The following is a 16,622-nucleotide window of genomic DNA, read 5'->3' as shown; positions in this document are numbered from 1 at the left end:
TCGACCAAAAGGTCAAAAAAGAAGGCCATCTGTGGGTGAAGACGTAATTCGCACAAGGTGTAGTAGATGCGGAAGCATCGGTCATAATCGTTTGAATTGTCCATCCATGCTTCCAAACACTAGTCGGCTTCCTAGTGTAATCTCAAGTTCAGCAAGTTGTTCTAACACTACTACCTCGAAGCATTTATGATCATTTGTCTTTATCATGTGCTTGTATGATTCTATTGGGGACAAACAAATTTATATTGTATAATACTTTATCTTGTTATCTTGTACAAATTGTGAATACTTCACGTCGCATTTGAGCGCATTCCACTCAAATGCGACAGCGTTTATAAGAATCCTAGTTGCATTTGTGCGTTGAATGCGCTCAAATGCGACTCAGGAAATTCATTGTGAATACTTCGCGTCGCATTTGAGCGCATTCCATTCAAATGCGACAGGGTTTAGAAGAATCCTAGTCGCATTTGTGCGTTGAATGCGCTCAAATGCGACTCAGGAAATTCATTGTGAATACTTGACGTCGCATTTGAGCGCATTCCTTTCAAATGCGACAGGGTTTATAACAAATTGTGCATAAATATTACATATATAACAACATCATGAATCAGAGTACAATATCATTTGAAGTCTAACAAACGTCCATGAAACAACTCAACCGTAAGTCGTAAACGAAAGAAAGCGCCATCCGTAGAATTGTATGGATATACATAAGAGTCGTCATGCGGGAGATCATGTAATCCACTTAAGAATTGTGCGTTTATGCAAGTCCAAACGCCACAATCATTTGAGCCGGACATTTGTTGTGGCACCCCTGTAACTCTGCTCCAAGTGATCATCCGTCGCACATTTTCCCGTCCATCTACGAAATAGCCACTCAATTCCATTACTCTAACAATGACTTGTAAGGGTGTTTGGAGAACCGCATCCAAAGGTTGCTCCGACATGTTTGATACAAGACTGTCATATATATATAAGTGCATATTCCCCAACTCGAACACTCCTAGGATCCAGTGCTCTTGCTTGTAATTTATCGGAATAAACACTCTCTTCACTGTGTGCCAAGGGCGTACAAAATTATCTGCATCACCTTTTACTCTTCGTACGAAATAGTCTTCACTATCCCACCCCGGTTCATTGAACCCCTTCACAAACATGGCTTGACACATACATCCAACAAAGTCAGTATCAACAGTGGTCCATTCTGCAGCCACATCAGTTTGTACTGACTGTCGTCTAAGTAAATACAGCCTCATCTAATTGCGCAACTTCCTCCTGCACAGAATCGTCTGGTACCACAATAACATTCTGAACCTCCTCATCTTGAACCATATCTGCCTCTTGTTCCTTTCCATCTTTCATCGGCTCCTCTTGAACCATACCTGCCTCTTGTTCCTTTCCATCTTTCATCCGCCCCTCTTCGACCACTGGCTCCTCCCGAATTTTACTGGCCTCAGCCTCCTCATTCTCCACATTAGCATTGGGTCGACCCATCGCCTTTAATTCTTTTATATCTCCCTCAATCAATGATACCCGTTCATCTAGGTTGTCTAACCTACTGTCGACCTTACTAAATTGTCCCTTGCACCACGTATGATGCCTCTCAAGCACATCCGTTAGAACTTTTTGAAGTTGTTTTATCTCGGTCGTTTGTGACCGTGATGCAATGATATATCTATCAACTTCATCCCCTTCCTCACCACCCACTTCATCATCACCTCCATCACCCTCCTCTTCATCACCTTCCTCCTCATCACCTTCCTCCTCATCACTTTCCTCCTCCCCATCACCTTCCTCTTCCTCAGCTTCAACCTTCTCCTTACCTTTCATTATTGGGGCAAATATAGCATTTATATCAACTTCCCGTCCTTCAACATGGTCCACCAAATACGTGTACCAATCGAACTCTTTCTCTCTATCCTCAACCACAAGACACGCGTCTGGAGGATCAGCAACCTTACATTGAAAAAAAATAGCAATGTATTGGTAAACAAATACAAAGTAAAGAGAAACACACGAATCTCATTCCACTTACAGAAAACGTTTCTTTGATTGCTTTGTTTGAGGGGACTATTCTCTGGGACCATCTAAACAAGCGTGGAAGTGGGCTGCCACTTCTCATTGTGTAATATGCATGAGTCACATTCCACAACTCAATAATCCAAGTCTGCAAATAAGAGGTATCCATTGATAAGAATTATAACATTGTCGCATTCCATTTGAATGCGCTCGAATGCGACATGGTTATAACCTAATCATGTCGCATTCCAATTTCAATGCGCTCGAATGCGACACGGTTTATAACCTAATCATGTCGCATTCCATTTTCAATGCGCTCGACTGCGACACGGTTATAACTCAATCATGTCGCATTTGAGCGCATTCCATTATAAATGCGACACAGATGGAAATTGGGCGCATTCAAACACTAAACATATATAGACAAATCATACACAAATTATACACAAATCATACCTGGAATACGTGTGCAAATCCAATAAGTTGATATGGCACACGTTTCCTATTTCCCGCTGCATTTGCCTCTAATTGCTTCAGTCTTTTGCTAATGGCCCAGTCCAAGAACCTATACGTCTCCTCCCAAGCCAACGTCCCCCATGGAAACTCATTAAACAGGCTTGGATAATCTGCAAGATCCAAAACCCAATCCTTTGCATGCCTCTCGTTAGCATTATCCAATACATTGCCATGCACAAAGTACAACATGGCAATCATCACAGCATCTTGGTTAAATCGGTCGGTCACATCCTTCTTCTTCCATTGTACACTTTTCAAAACTTCAAAGAAGTGAATTGTCGTTATTGTCTCGTATTTCTTGAAGTACTTATTTCGCAACCTATGCGGCATCTCTAATTCATACATTCTTTCCATGAATTCCCCAATGTTTACCCCAAACCTTAAACCACTTATCAGGCCAAACTCCCAATCTCCAAACCGCATATCAACTCCCCTCACCCTGAACCACATCTCCATGTGTTTACTTTCTTTATGTTTAATCTCCCGTGATAGGACATGATGCACTATTCCAGCAGAGAAACTAGCAACTTTCATATCCAAATATTGACCAAAACATGTTTTCCTATACATTTCTAGCTGCTTTTCACTCAAATACTTCTTTATCATGACCCCAGAATCCATATTAAACCTGACTGTTACTTGAGCATCCGAATTAACCGCCTTGGGATATTTGAAAATGGAACTATGTTTTCTCTTTTTAGATTCACTGGGATCATGCTGTAACAATTTTAAACATACACACATTAAATTCTCTAACAAAACTGACATATTCTATGTATAAGGCTTACAATCATGTCGCATTCGTCTGTGAATGCGCTCAAATGCGACAATGTTTCATGGTGTATAATGTCGCATTTGAGCGCATTTAGGTAATAAATGCGACAGTTTAATGGAATGGCTCGTCGCATGTGTCGCATTTAGGTAACAAATGCGACACTATGTTCGCCTATTATACCTTGTCGCATTTGAGCGCATTTAGGTAACAAATGCGACCATATCTACATACAGTTAACATACGAGCGCATTCGAGCGCATTTGAGCGCATTTAAACCATTAATGGCGGTAACAGGGAAGAAGATGATGCATGCTTACCTTATGCTTTGTCCGTCCTTCCTCTTCGCTTGCCGCCGCCGCCATCGCCGTCGCCTTCCGTTTTCTTTCCATCACAGTCGCGCTTCGCAGGGAAGAAAGAAACCGGAGATGAAAATGTCGAGGTAGGAGAAAATGAAAATGAAAATGTAGAGAAGAACAACTCGGATTATATATAGTGATGAGTTCAAAACGTAAAATGCAGTTGAAACGAACTGAAAATGAAGAAGATGAACCACAATGAAGTTGAATGGGAAAGGTCAGGTGAGGAAGTGGAAGTGGAAGGAGCGGGAGGTAGGAGATGAACCTTCAAACTAAAATAAGGGTAGTTTTGTCCAAAATGGGTTTATTTGTCTAATTTGGTAAAATGAAAGGAAGGTGGGTTAGATATGTAAAGTGGGGTTCTTCATTGGGCTAGATTAGTAATTATCCCTTATATTTATGATTAGGGATCACTAAGGGGCTAATTAGAAATTAACCACATTTTAACCTAAACCTACCCAGGAAAGGTATTTAAGGACCAAGTGAAAGAATTAAAACCCTAGCCTCCTGTAGACATTCTTGTTCTTCGTTTTCCATTCCCGAATTTTGGCTAGCACCTATTCGGTTCTTATACGGTTGGTGCACGAGCTCTTTGGAGATTCTTACGACTTGTGGAATTCTTCAACCGTCTCTAGAAGAAACTAAACCTGTGAGTTCCTTATCTCCGTTTAAGATTGTTTTGAGGTTCAATCCGTGGTAGTCTAACATAGTTCAAACTGGATTATAGAAAATTTTAACGGTAGCATTCCGCTATGCTTCGTTGATTTTCGATGATTAATCCCCAATAAACCCGAATGGAATAACTAGACACTCATACAAGCCTTCATGGGTTTTAAAGGTAGTCTTCCACCCATCTATAGGTCTAATACAAATCATGTTCTCAAATCTAGCATTGTAAAAAATGTGGCACCGCTAATATGATCAAGCAAGTCATCAAGTCTAGTGGTGGGGAATCGGTACTTGAAAATAATTTTATTTATGCCTCGACTATCAATGCACAAGATTAAAACTGCAAATAAACTTAGACTTTCACGAACATGCTGTTGGTCCCGTGTGATTAGTTCCAAGGGGGGGTTAGGAACTAATATAACTTTTTTTTTTCTTTTTGATTGAGCTGACTTAATATAGTTTTTTGAGTTTGTTAACTCAGCTTTGGTCAGCACGGCCGATTGTAGCGTAAGACAGCTTTAGTCAGAAGTTGACTAGAGCTATTTTACATATGAGTTGGGAATTGACACTTTTGTGGTCAGCTTCCAACTCAGCACTCTTATTTACTCAGTGTCAATTTAAACAATTTATATGCCGAGTAAATATGACAAGCAACACATACAGATATATATATATATATATATATATATATATTGAGAGAGAGAGAGTTAGAGATTACTCAGTACGACTTATCCTAGTTCGGCCTCTCCGCCTACGTCTAGTCCCTAGAATCCCTCCGGGCTTTTTAAATCCAATACTGAGCTCTTTAAAGGTAGAGTACAAACCGTTTATAAGGCAGTTGAATATGCAAGAGTACCGTCCTCTATTCGTCTACTCAACTCCTACTAAGTGCTATAACCGAACACCTAGATTTCTCTACCACTAAGCACTCAACACCAAGTACTCAGCACAACACTCTCAATTTACAATTGATACAAATTGTTCTTTTCGGATGAAGAACACTTTAGATGATTACAGAAAATCGATCTAGCTTTTACACAAGAATAGAAGTTTGGTGTAAGATCTCTTTTGGTTTTTGTATGCTTTTGTATGTATGCTTTTTTTTCTTGTTGTATTCCGCTAATGATCCAAGAATGGTCATGTCCTTTTATAGTTGAGGTCTGAAGCAGAAATGATTTGTATCTTGGATTTGTCTGTTGATCCAAACGGCTCCTTTTTGAGACAAGGCTCTGGTCAGCTTCAGACTTGCAGGCCAATCCTATCGTCTGAATTCCGCATTCGTCAGGTTTGTCCTCTTCTCACAGATTTCGTCTTCTTGTGCCAGTTTGTCTTTTAGCGACAGAACAGTTGACCCATGCATCTCGAGATTGGCTTTTGCGTAATTCCAAGGTTTCTATTATTGGTGCAGACAGTTGTCGGAGCTTGTCTTTTAGCAAACGGATCATTCGTGCTGTCCTGAAGATCACTCAGCTTGTCTTTGATAGCCGTTGTCTTCGATTGTTTGCTAATGCAAATACTGAGTTCTCTTTTACTCAGCTTCCATGGTCAGCTTCGTTCTGCAAGACACAGTTCTTCAAGAAGACTTCTCTACTTTTGATACTGAGCTGCGTTCCACTCAGCTTTGCTGATTTGTTTGATCTTTAAGCTTTTATTATGAAGATCTTCTATTATGCCGAGTTACACTCCACTCAGCTTGTGCTGTATTCTCATGCTGACTTCGTCCTGTTTTACTTTTTATTTCCATTTGTATTCATATTTATACTCAACATTGAACAACCATATTAGTACAGTTAAATCAAAGCACTTAAATTTAATTGTTCCTTAATCATGGATTAACTTAAATAATTTTATCAAATCAAAATCATGTGGAAAGGTGTTTCAACACATGCCCATTATCTACTAACTCTTCTACTTGTCTATGCAACTTTTCATGTTGACCGAGGGACATCTTATAGTGTGTTTGATTACAGCGGCTGCCTTCGGCTCCAAATCAATACAATGCTAGATATCCCGCAATGGAGGTAAACCATCGGGAAGCTATATGGGAAATGATGCGCCTCACGGCGTCGGTATCGCAAAGCTCACTAAGGGATAAGTGTACCCCGTCGTTATCAAGTAATAAAATCTGGACAAGTCCAGGTATCGAATCCACAGGATTTATTCCTGCAAGTATCGAACGACTCAGTCTCAAGTGTTATCTAGGCTGTGGGGGGTTTGAATTTGGTTTTGTTAAATTAATCTACTCCTAGTTAAGTTACGCTACTCCTAGCTAAGTTATTCTACCCTTAATTACGTTATTCTACTCCTAATTAATCTTTTACCAATCTAATTGCCCGAAGGGATATGAGGTGATACGTTAATAATGAAAATAGATTATTTAGACAATGGATTTAAAACCTAATCTAAGTCACTTGTGTCCGAGGCGATTAACCCTACCTATCATTCTGAGGTACCTAGTTCGTGATTCCCTTGTAAGGCCGAAACTAGCTCTAAGGCTCTGCAATTTGGGCTTAATCATCTATAGGGCCGTCAATCCTATAGGCACTGACTAGGTCAGATTCAAATCGCAATATGTGCCAACTTAATATTTGGATTATCGAATGAGTTAAACCAATCAGACAAAGCGTAAGACAAAGATTTAAGCAATAAAACAATTGAACAAAACAAAACTATAGTATATATTAAAGATGAAGAGTATTGTCACGAAGATATAATGAACCTAAGATTCATAGCATGGATCAGAGGCTAGACAATATAAAAAGAGAAGAAAAATCCCTTTCAGGGAACCTGTCTACCAATGCAGGCGTCTTCCTAGGACTTAAGGATGGAACTTGAGCAATCCTCGGTGAATGGAGCTTCGGAGGTGTCTTCAATGGAGGTTGAAGGAGATGGAGGAGATGGAGAGGATTTCTCAAGGTGGAAGCTAGGGTTTTTACAAAGATAAAAGATGAAATAATTCCTAACAAATGAAACTATTTATAATGAAAAACTAAAACCTATTCCTAATGAAAAACTAATTAATAAAAGGGAAAAGTACAAAAATAAACCTTGTGGTTACACCTATTTTCAATTGCAGTCTTGTGGTTTAAAAGTTTGCAAAATGGTACCTTGAGGTTCATTCCGTTAGCAAACACATACCAAATTGACTAACGGTGTTAAAAGTCAAAGGGAAAAGAGTTAATTTGATCCTTATATTTATTTATTTTATAAATTAACCTCTCTTATTATCTAAATATCACAAATAAATCCCAAAATAAAAAATAAAAATCAATTAAACCATCTTTTCTATCTCTCTTTAATTTCTTATTTTTTTCTTTCTCTCTCTTCTCTCTTAATTTTTCTCTCTCTAAAATCAATTCAACACCCAACAGAAAGCAACCGGACACCTATGCAAGCAGTTATCATTCAATCTTACATTCAGCTCCATCAATGGAACCAATATAAGTCCAAACAGGTGATTCCCACCCAATAATACCCTCGCAAACGCTGATACCTCACCGCCGGATGCATCATCTTTAATGGCGAATTGGATCGGTATCATCCCTGTTAATTTATTATTCTCCGGCGATAAAGCAGATGGCTTTGGCATTAATGCAATATAAAACCTTCAATTCCATTGTTGCTTAAATCCATAGCTATTAGCTCATTCTGAACACAGACATTTGATCAAACAGCTCCCGTGCTTGTATAACATCACCAGATTTAACAAACCCATTAACTAACACATTGTAAGAAACCACATCCATATCAGGACTTTTCACAGACACCTGATAAGCATTAGTCACAAATTGGATATTGAGTACAAACGGATCAAATAATTACTAACGTACAAATCTGAAACAAGCCCAAATCTACAAGCTAATGGCATCTCATCCTCTGCAACCTTGAAGATTGAGGATGATCAAGTACGGGGAGAAAAAAATAACAGTGGTCGAAGAAGAAAAATAAGCCGGCAACGACGATTTTACGGAATTGAAAGAGAGAGTGAGTTGTTGAACAGACGGGTGAGTGAAAAGAAGGGATGGGATTAACCCACTGAGTTTGTTGTGACCCAGATCAACAACTTGTAAATTAATCTAAGCTTTTGAAATTTGCAGAGCTCATATTTGAGTATCTAAAGAAAAGATTCTTTCATGGCAGTGCCTGCTTTAACCATCCCTGAAATCAATCTCTGCAACTATGAACCCTGGGATTTGTTTGTGATAGAAAAATTATGAGTGAAGAGAGAGAAGGAAGAAAATTAAGAATGAAGAGGGAGAAAGAAGAAAAAAAATTAAAAATTAAAAATAGATTGAAAAGGTGGTTTAATTGATTTTTATTTTTTATTTTGGGGTTTGTTTGTAATATTTAGATAATAAGGGGGGTTAATTTATAAAATAAATAAATATAAGGATCAAATTAACTCTTTTCCCTTTGACTTTTAACACCGTTAGTCAATTTGGTATGTGTTTGCTAACGGAATGAACCTCAATGTACCATTTTGCAAACTTTTAAACCACAAGACTGCAATTGAAAATAGGTGTAACCACAAGGTTTATTTTTGTACTTTTCCCTTAATAAAACCTATTCCTAATAAAAGACTAATTAATAAAAAGCTTTCATAATCAAAGACTAATTAACAAAAAGCTATTCTAATAGAAAAATAACTCTCCAAATATTATCTAATAAAAATTAATTTATCTTTGGGGATAAAAAAATCAAATTATTTAAATACAAAAAGCCCAAAGATAATCTCTAAAAATCTGCCAAAATATTCTGCATGATTTTTATTTGAATTTGATACGCCGAGTGGGTCTCTGATTCTGATCCTTAAAAATCTCCACCTTTATCTCTAAAAATCTGCACATAATCTCATAAAATATTATTTAGATAATTCACCCAGAATTAATTAATTATCCTACCAAAAATCCTTTTTAATTACCAAGTCAAATTTGATTTATTTTTGGTAGGTTAATTTCTTAATTTTGGGTACAGATAAATCTCAAAATAACATATAGAGATTAATTTATTAAAAGTGACAAAATACTTGACAAAAGTTAGGAATATTTAATAAAAAGCTAAAAAGTAATTTAAAAACCTAAAATTGACAAAACAATAATAAATTGCTATTAAAGTAAATAAAAAGAAAATAAAAGATACAAAATAGTCCCTAAAACCGTACTAAAAGATAGGGGTTTTTGACCCCTATCAAACCTCCTCACACTTTAAAGCTTTACTTGTCCCCAAGTAAACTAAAAAACTAAACCCGCAATCACAAGCCAAGCTAGAAAATCTCCTGGTTTTACTAGGTGCTTGACACAATTTCGAGAATCTGTAATTACATGCATTCAGAAGTACAAAGTAGAGACACGATATCCAAAAGCCGCATTTCAATTATCACAGGTCATATTCTTAAGAAAAGGATACATGTTCAATTAAACAAGCTTAAGGGGATAGCTAAGTAAAACACCTCACCATAGGTAGTTCACTCAATTCACAGAATTTTAGTGGCTAAAGTGTTTACTCTCGGCTTATGTTCTTGCTTAAGATTACGTTGACTTTGCACGTTCATCCGAGTTCCTCTACTATACTACATGACTCCGATGATATCAAAAACAGCCTCGAATTGGGGTTGTAATGTAACATCTCGATTTTGTGCATTTTATTTCACATAGACATATGCATTACATGACATTATTAGGAACATTAGAAGATAATATTTGCATTTTACATGTCATTATATCATTGAATACATATAAATAATAATATTAGGATAAGTGAAAATATATGAAATAGATGTGTAAGTGTGTTTTAAAGTATAGGGACTAAATTGAATGATCTTAAAAGTATAGGGACTTAAATGTAAATTGTGAAAATTTTAATCTAAATAATATATCATATAATTTTAGATCTAATAATAATAATAATAATAATAATAATAATAATAATAACAATAATAATAATAATAATAATAATAATAATAATAATGGTGTGATGGAAATTGTAGGATGGTAATAATAAGTGATATGAATGGGCAAAAAGGGAAATCTACCAAATACAATTAGATAGGTTTGGAGAAGGGTTAGATGAGTGATTCTAATCTCAAACTTTCCAGAACTTTAGAGAGAGAGAGACATATTTTAGAGTGAGAAATTGAAGAAAAAGAGAAGAAGAAGAAGAAGAAGTAGGAGAAGAAGAGAAAGGTATGTTTATACACCACATTGCACAAATTATTTCATAATTTTGGAAGCTGATTTTGAGGAAGTTGAAGAAGAGGAATTTTTGAGTTTATGTCTTAGGTAAACCCCAAAATTTGTTGCATGCAATTTGGTTAATTATTTTAGGAGATAAGGTATAATCTATTAGACTAGCTCTAAGTTGACTCCTATATATGAAGCTGTTTTTGTGATATGTTTTTGAAGCCTTTAAAGACTTCATTTGGAGAGGTGTTAAAAATAAGAAATGTTCATTTATTAATTAGTGATCTGGAAAGTTTGGTTGGTATTGTATTTGTATGTTAAGATATAATTAGGAAAGAAGTTCATATGTGCTATGTTGCCTATGTGTTGACACAGGGTCAGATTATAAATTCGGTTATAAATTGTACATAGCTTAGAAAATTCTGAATTTTGGATATAGTATACTCATGTTTGTCTCGTTTAAGTAGAAAAAGGAATCAGACCATTTGGAGTTATATCTTTTGAGTTATAGGTGATTTCGTGGAATTGGTACAGGCGAGTTGATGCTGAGATAGGACTTCAAAAGAAATTTTGCCATAAGTTGGGTGGTTCTATAAAAATGATAAAATTTTAATATGATCTTCATATATGAGTTAGGAGTACAACAAAACAAGAATTAGGTCAGTTGGTTTAGTATAGAGAGAGTTACAAGACTTTTGGTATTGACGGGTCCTTGAGAAATATTATTTGATATTGAAGTTTATGGAATAAAAGAAGAATAAGAAAATGAAATTTGGTAAATAAATAATGATGTCTCTTTAATCATATGTTAAACTATAATTATAGGTACTCAAACCTTTGAAGATATTCCGGAGGAAGGTACAAGTCGCCGTCAATGAAGCTAGCGGCTTAGTTGTGAGTATAAACATGATATGAATACTTTGGCTTCTGAAGTTGTGATTGAAATGTTGATATGAATTGATACTTTGTGATATTGTGAATTGTTTTGCTATGTTGATGTGAAATGATACTTGATTGAATTACTTGTGATGGAATGACTTAAATGCAAAGCATGTGTACATGTTGCATAAAACGTAAATGGCGTTGTGACATACCAGTCTAGGCACTTATGACTACTTGATTATATGGACTACTTGGACCTATATGGTCAGATATACGGACTACTTGGACCTATATGGTCATTCACATGGACTACTTGATTACATGGACCGAAAGGTCGAATTATGAAATTACAAGGCTGTATAGCAATACATGTGTTACCGTTTACCTGCTACTTGATCCCGGGAAGTGTCTAGCTGGTGGTGTCACAACAAAATTAATAAAAGGTTTATCAGTTGCATATGCATGAATTTGTATGTGTGTATGTGTATGTGATTATAATTCATTGATTGTTTATATTCACTGAGTGGCAACTCATATAAATCGCTAAATTTTTCAGTTGGTTGATGAAGTAGATGAACAAGAGTCTCTAGAAGGTCGATATTGTAGATAGCATGGATGAAAGGTCGGTTGGCTGTGTTCCACCTCATTCTCTCTCCTCTCCTCACAAGCATGTAGTATAAGTAAACTTTTGGACTAAATAAGTTTGTAAACTTGGTGTATAAATACATATATATATATTTACGTGTATGTGTTTAATATTACTACGAGTATAAGCATAAATAAATACTTTGTCTAATGAATAGTCTAGGAAAAAAAAATTATACGTATAGGGTGTTACATGTAATGTGGTTAGATGGTTAAAGGTACAACAAGGGTTAGGAGTTCTAGCGCTAGAAAAACAAAGTTTAAAAATAGCTTTAGCAAATATGAAGTGATTGAGCTTTTTATTTCTTTATAAATAGATATATTTTTTTTCTGAGACGTTCTAATTTTAAGAACTGGGGAATGAAGTCCTTCCCTTTTTTGTTCATTTTTTTTCTTTTTTCTTTTGAATAATGATGCTCATTCACTTTTTAGCCTTTTGGATTGCTACTATAATGCCATAAACAAAGAGAAAGCACTAGAAGAAAACAAAGACTCAATGTGAGCTTTGCAAAAACTCGTGTTAGGTAACAAACTAAGTGATAGTTTGCAAAAATTGGGTTAGAACGAAAGAAAATCTATAAGATACAAAATACAGGCTCAAAGGGGCTTCCTAGAGTAGATGAAAAAGAGAAAATAAGGTAAAGAAAAAGGTTAGTTCTAATGAGGCTGATTCATCATTTATCATCTCAAATCATTCCATGCAGGTTCAACTCAGTATTAGATGCAAAATCTATAATCTTTCCACAAGTCAAAGCATTCACACAAAAATGTCAAGAAAAAGAGCTTTTTGATGTTCGCTCTTGGGCTCAAATTCAACTCACAATTCTTGGGTTTCAATTTTGTGTTTATTAGTTCTCCCCAAGCTCAAATTCAATATCACATGCCTTCAATTCTTAAGTTATCTACCTAAGTACTGATTTTAACATTTCTTCAAAAGTAGAGTTTAAATGCAATATTTAGCTCGTGCGCTTATAGATACAAGGATTGTGTCCTACACCTAAACTAGTTGTCATGCAATTTTAGATTCGGTTCTCAGTCCCCAGAAATAAATAACAAAACTTTAACTTCGGATAGAGTGTACAATTTTTGGGATTATAACATAATAGAACAAACTAAAAGCGAAACACAATGCAACACGATTTATTTAATTTTTTATTTTTTTTTTCGGGAATTTTTTTTTCCAGCTCGACGCAAGCTGGCAGGCAGAAGGTCCGAATATATATATATATATATATATATATATATATATATATTTAACCCGAACACTGAAAGGGAAGAAAAAAACGGAAAACAAAACTAAGGAACTAAACTAAAAACATAAATGTATAATCTAAATAAAATAAACCTGAAAAGTTTTATTAAAACATGGGTTCCCTCCCAAGAAGCGCTACGTTATAGTCGGTGAGCTCGACATAGAATTCCCTCCTAGGTGTATGCTGACATTCGCGTTAGGAATTCAAATTCCTGAATAAATAATCCGTACCTGCAAAACGGATTATCAGTTCCAAAGATTTTTTTTTTTGAATTAAAAAAAAAGCTCGACATAGAATTCCCTCCTAGGTGTATGCTGACATTCGCGTTAGGAATTCAAATTCCTGAATAAATAATCCGTACCTGCAAAACGGATTATCAGTTTCAAAGAATTTTAATGAAAGCAAAGGATGAAATTTAAATAAATTATGAAAAAGTTTAGTTTGCTCCCTTTTTGATTCTCTAGGTAGATTAAAGAGGATGAAAATTTCTAGACATGGAGCAAACCCGAACTCTTCTATTTTTGGATTATTCTCTAGAGGCTCAATTTCAACTGATTCCTCAATTAATATTGAAACTTTTGGTTTCTCATAATTAGGGATCGGTTCTTCATTGTTAATGGGAAAAAATATTACCTTATCAACCTGACCTACCAAATTGGGTTCTTTAATTGATTCGTCCGCGGTTGAATCAACTAGGATCCCTTTTTGCATGCATAAATTTTTAATTGAGACATACAAATCATCAGTTTGATCTTCGTGAGTAGATAGGAAGTTAAGCAAATACGTAACAGATTCCTTATTTCCATTGTTTCTAGCCATTTTCTCAAAAAAGAAGAATCATTAGAAATAACAATAAAAATTAAAAACAAAGACAATATTCACAAAAAAGTGCATAAACTAACAAATCCTTTTTAATTATAGTTTGTATTATGTACGAAAGAATCGTATATAAACAAGTATATGTATAAACAAGTATAAACGATTATATATAAACAAGTATAGATGATATAAACAAAGGATATTCACAAAGGAATGCCTAAACTAACAATTCGACCTTTAGTTCGATATTGCTGGAAAAGTAAATCCCCGGCAACGGTGCCAAAAACTTGATGCGCCTCACGGCGTCGGTACCGCAAGGCTCACTAAGGGATAAGTGTACCCCGTCGTTATCAAGTAATAAAATCTGGACAAGTCCAGGTATCGAATCCACAAGATTTATTCCTGCAAGTACCGAACGACTCAGTCTCAGATGTTATCTAGGCTGTGGGGGGTTTGAATTTGGTTTTGTTAAATTAATCTACTCCTAGTTAAGTTACGCTACTCCTAGCTAAGTTATTCTACCCCTAATTACGTTATTCTACTCCTAATTGATCTTTTACCAATGTAATTGCCCGAAGGGACATGGGGTGATACGATAATAATGAAAATAGATTATTTAGACAACGGATTTAAAACCTAATCTAAGTCACTTGTCTCCGAGGCGATTAACCCTACCTATCCTTCTGAGGTACCTAGTTCGTGATTCCCTTGTAAGGCTGAAACTAGCTCTAAGGCTCAGCAATTTGGGCTTAATCATCTATAGGGTCGTCAATCCTATAGGCACTGAGTGGGTCAGATTCAGCTCGCAATATGTGCCAACTTAATATTTGGATTATCGAATAAGTTAAACCAATCAGACAAAGCGTAAGACAAAGATTTAAGCAATAAAACAATTGAACAAAACAAAACTATAATATATATTGAAGATGAAGAGTATTGTCACGAAGATACAATGAGCCTAGGATTCATAGCATGGATCAGAGGCTAGACATAATATAAAAAGAGAAGAAAAATCCCTTTCAGGGAACCTGTCTACCAATGCAGGCGTCTTCCTAGGACTTAAGGATGGAACTTGAGCAATTATCGGTGAATGGAGCTTCGGAGGTGAGGTTGAAGGAGATGGAGGAGGTGGAGAGGATTTCTCAAGGTGCTAGGGTTTTTACAAAGATAAAAGATGAAATAATTCCTAAGAAATGGAACTATTTATAATGAAAAACTAAAACCTATTCCTAATGAAAAACTAATTAATAAAACCTATTCCTAATAAAAGACTAATTAATAAAAAGCTTTTCTAATGAAAGACTAATTAATAAAAAGCTATTGTAATGGAAAAATAACTCTCCAAATATTATCTAATAAAAATTAATTTATCTTTGGGGATAAAAAAATCTAATTATTTAAATACAAAAAGCCCAAAGATAATCCCTAAAAATCTGCCAAAATATTCTGCATGATTTTTATTTGAATTTGATGCGCCGAGTGGGTCTCTGATTCTGATCCTAAAAAATCTCCACCTTTATCTCTAAAAATCTGCACATAATCTCATAAAATATTATTTAGATAATTCACCCAGAATTAATTAATTATCCTACCAAAAATCCTTTTTAATTACCAAGTCAAATTTGATTTATTTTTGGTAGGTTAATTTCTTAATTTTAGGTACAGATAAAGCTCAAAATAACATATAGAGATTATTTTATTAAAAGTGACAAAATACTTGACAAAAGTTAGAAAAATTTAATAAAAAGCTAAAAGTAATTTAAAAATCTAAAATTGACAAAACAATAATAAATTGCTATTAAAGTAAATAAAAAGAAAATAAAAGATACAAAATAGTCCATAAAATCGTACTAAAAGATAGGGGTTTTTGACCCCTATCAGGAAACACATCCTGAAATTCTTGAACTAAAGCAAGAGTTTCTTGTGGAACTGGAGTGGTTTGAACAACCTCTTTTTTGACCAAAACATATACTACTTCTCCTTTTCAAATTGGGATAAGGACAAAAAGATTCTTATTTCCCTTATAGCTACAGGTTTCTCAACAGAAGTACTTGGAACCAACACAAGCTTAACATTGTTAAACACAAAAGAAAAACTATTAACTTGCCTGTTGTGGTTGACATTACAGTCATACTGCCAATGTCTCCCCAACAATAAGTGACAAGCATCCATAAGCATAACATCACACCAAATTTCATCTTTATATTTAGAGCCTATCGAAAGAGGAATACGAGCTCATTTAGAGATTGTTACCTCTCCTCATTTCTTAAGCCATGCCAACTTGTACGGTTTAGGGTGATCTTCTATTTTAATTCCTAATTTCTGCACAACCTCAGCATAGATAATATTCTCGCAACTCCTGACGTTGATGAAAGAATGGCATATGTAACATCCCTAAAACCCTAACATATGAGTCTTCCCATATTCATATATGTTTTCATGATTGAATACATACATTTTAGATTCATCTCATTGTCATTGGAAGTTTCGTATGCATAATGCGATTACC

The 16,622-nt window shown here is 35.3% G+C and overlaps 1 long non-coding RNA gene across 1 annotated transcript; it reads left to right on the top strand.

Moving 5' to 3' along the window:
• The first annotated feature begins 10,421 nt into the window (after positions 1-10,421).
• LOC136228695 (uncharacterized) lies at positions 10,422-12,156 on the top strand. Its single transcript, XR_010688815.1, has 3 exons — positions 10,422-10,517; positions 11,340-11,408; positions 11,953-12,156. It is a non-coding gene; the product is annotated as an uncharacterized lncRNA (long non-coding RNA).
• Positions 12,157-16,622: the final 4,466 nt, after the last annotated feature.

This window comes from Euphorbia lathyris, chromosome 5 (assembly GCF_963576675.1).
Source record: "Euphorbia lathyris chromosome 5, ddEupLath1.1, whole genome shotgun sequence".
In the NCBI taxonomy this organism is placed as follows: domain Eukaryota; kingdom Viridiplantae; phylum Streptophyta; class Magnoliopsida; order Malpighiales; family Euphorbiaceae; genus Euphorbia; species Euphorbia lathyris.
This window is presented reverse-complemented; position numbering and strand designations above follow the sequence as displayed.